Consider the following 2,965-nt stretch of genomic DNA (forward strand, 5'->3'; position numbering starts at 1 on the left):
CAACAGGATTCTGGGTTGTTATTGGTATTTATCAACAGGACTACCCTGCAATAAAATCCTTCTGTAGATTTTAAGTTAAAAAAAGGCAGAGCACAGAGTTAAGGCTGGTGGGTTAGGGTTTTCTCCTCCCTTGGATTTTAATGTTGCTGAATGATAATGGTATCCATTTTTAAACCTGTTCTTGCAGCCTGCAGCCAATTTTTTTCATTGAATTTCATGCAGGTGGACTACCTATAAGTGCAATATTGTCATTAGTGATATGAGTGGTGTCCTAAATATCCTCATACGTGGTGTTTGCATGTTAAAAATGGTTAACCTTCACTTCAGTGGTCTGATGTTTCTTCAGCAAGAAGATAATTGAATAGTAGAGGAACATGCTCCTGCTAAATGCTGAAGGATGCCCTGTTGTAAGAGAAACTCGAGTGCATGTTAAACAACTGTAGGCTGATCTATTTTGTAATTTAATAGAGGAGCTCATTTGAATGTTTTCCTGAGGGAATGCCACTTCAGTGAGCGTGCTGGTTGGCTTGTAAGTACTAAACCACTTGCATCAGAAGGGAAGCCCTGTAGGATGTCGTGTTGAGAGGGGATGTTGAACAGGGTGAGTATTTGAATTTTTTGGATATGGATTCGCTGTCACAGTAAAGTTTTGGATGAGGCAGGAAACAAAGGTAATCCTTGGTTCAGGCCCAAAGCCCCTCTCCAGCTCTCCTGCAGCCCCTTTAGGCACTGGGAAGCATCTTTTCCGCAGAACTTTTTCTTTTCTTGCTTTTGCTTCTCTGAGCAATTGGGATACAGGAAATAACACCAAAATGTTTTTTTCTTTTTTTAAAGCAAGTTAGAAAGTTCTTAACATTTTGCCCCTGTGCTTTGTTCCCCAAACCCTGCTCCTGCTGGCAGTGGGCACCTCTGGCTTGTGCCTGGAATCCAAATTCTGCCAGCTCCTACCCCAGATTTGAAGGTGGCTTCAGGAATCTGAAAAGATGTTAAATTTGCTATTTCAATTATCATTGTCTGCACAGAGCTTTTATTCTCTAGTCTGTCTAGCTGTTAAATACTTATTTTTTACAATTTGAACACCTCTGGCTCTGCAGTTGAAGTTAAGGCTGTTTGGTAGAGGAGGGGGGAGTTGGTTTTGTTTAGGCTTTTCTCCTGAAATACAAATGATTTTAAAAAGTGGATAATGTGCTGAAAAGTGCTTGTATGCCTCATGTACAATTTTATCTGTATATAGGGCAGGTTAGTAATGTTTGCAGAATAACAGCTCTGAAATCATTGTCATTTCCTGTAAAAGTGCTTTTTTATTCCATTAAGAGGTTGTGCCCCTTACATGTCAGCAGTGATCACCCTTTAGGTCACTGCACTCCTGGCAATTGTTGGCTGCATAATCTCATACCTTTTGGTTTATGAGAGGTTATTCATGAAGCTATCATGATGCCTGGCAAGTATAATTTTTTTAAGATGCAGTGTTAAGATGCATTTTAGTGAGTCTGCTAAAATTTCTCTTTGGAAGGGTTTAGTGTTTGCATGGCAATAGCATTAAAACCTTTAATGCTCCTTGACTCTTTGCTTGCCTTCAGGAATAGTCAGGATTTTGCAAACTGAATAGGACATGATGCTTTTCCCCTGAAAAATTTCTGCTACAAGCTTTTTTTCTTGGCAGACAGCCAGCTTTTTCTTAAAAATTATACCTGCACTTAAACAGTGAAAAAAGCAACAAATTTTTCTTGATCTTTTTGTCCAAGTACTAATTATATGATTTGTGTAAAACCCTCAGACTTCAAATGCAGCATATCTCCATTTTGAAGGATAAACCTCAGGTACTGTTTTTTCCAAATGCCATTAAAAAAAGCCAGAAGTGAAGGTGTCTAACAGACACAGTTCTGTAAGAACACCATTCCAAGGATAGCCAAATCCCTAAAGCTTTAAGCTTCTCTTTGATCCCAGGGATTAGTGGAGGTTTCTGCTTTTGCATGGCAATTTTTTGGGCTGTTAGAGATGCCCAGAGGAGCTGTGTTTTCCAGGGAGATGAGTCAGGGAGGATCAATATTGCTCCCAGTCCTCCTCCAGTGCTTGGAAGAGCAGCTCCAGATGGGTTTGAATATTCCACCTGTGCTTTGTTAAAGCCAGGGATTTATGATGCAGCTGTTGATGGGGTCAGGGACAGTCAGACACATTCAGGTGGCATTGCCACACCGGCCCCATGTCACAGGCTTGGAGCAGAGGCTTTCTGAGAAAGACAAAGTTCTTCTTTGACCTTGGGTCAAACACTTGCAGTCTTTTTGGGTAATATAAGAGAATACATAGGGAATGTTTAAGTTCTGGTGGAATGATTCTCTAGCCCATGCAATAATACAATAATAATAATAATAATAATAATAATAATAAAACTCATGCTTGGGTAGGTGTGGTTGGTCTCACCTGTGAGGATGTTTCTAGAACAGGCTGCTGATGAGCAAAGGTTGCAGAGAACCAGGAGGGGATTTTCAGGTGCAAGGAGAAAGCTCTAAGGTGATATAATAACAGATATTCATGATATTTAGAAGATTATTGATGTTCTGTAGGCCAGCAACATCTCTATGTAAAAGAAGGACTGATTTGTATCATCCATTTGCAGTCTAAAATTAGTATTTACAGTATAAATACTGAAATGTGCTTGTAGCACCTCTTGTGGTGACAGTCCTGAGCAATGCAGGAATCCTGTTGAGTGGAGCCAGGGTTCAGCTGTCTGGGTGAACTGTGACTTCTCTCAGGCCAGAATGTTAAAAATTTAAACCTTATCAATGACATAGCATCAGGCTAAAGAAATGCTCAAATAAAGAATGGGAGCTGTCTCAAAGGATTATCAAAACCATCATGTGGTGTTGTCCTGAGTCCTTCAAGAGCTTCAGGAGCAGCGTGGCTGTGGTCGGCTGTGACAGGGCTGCCATGCCAGGCTGACTCCTTCCTCCTGGGGTGACTGTGT

The sequence above is a fragment of the Geospiza fortis genome, unplaced genomic scaffold (genome assembly GCF_000277835.1).
Source record: "Geospiza fortis unplaced genomic scaffold, GeoFor_1.0 scaffold229, whole genome shotgun sequence".
Classification (NCBI taxonomy): domain Eukaryota; kingdom Metazoa; phylum Chordata; class Aves; order Passeriformes; family Thraupidae; genus Geospiza; species Geospiza fortis.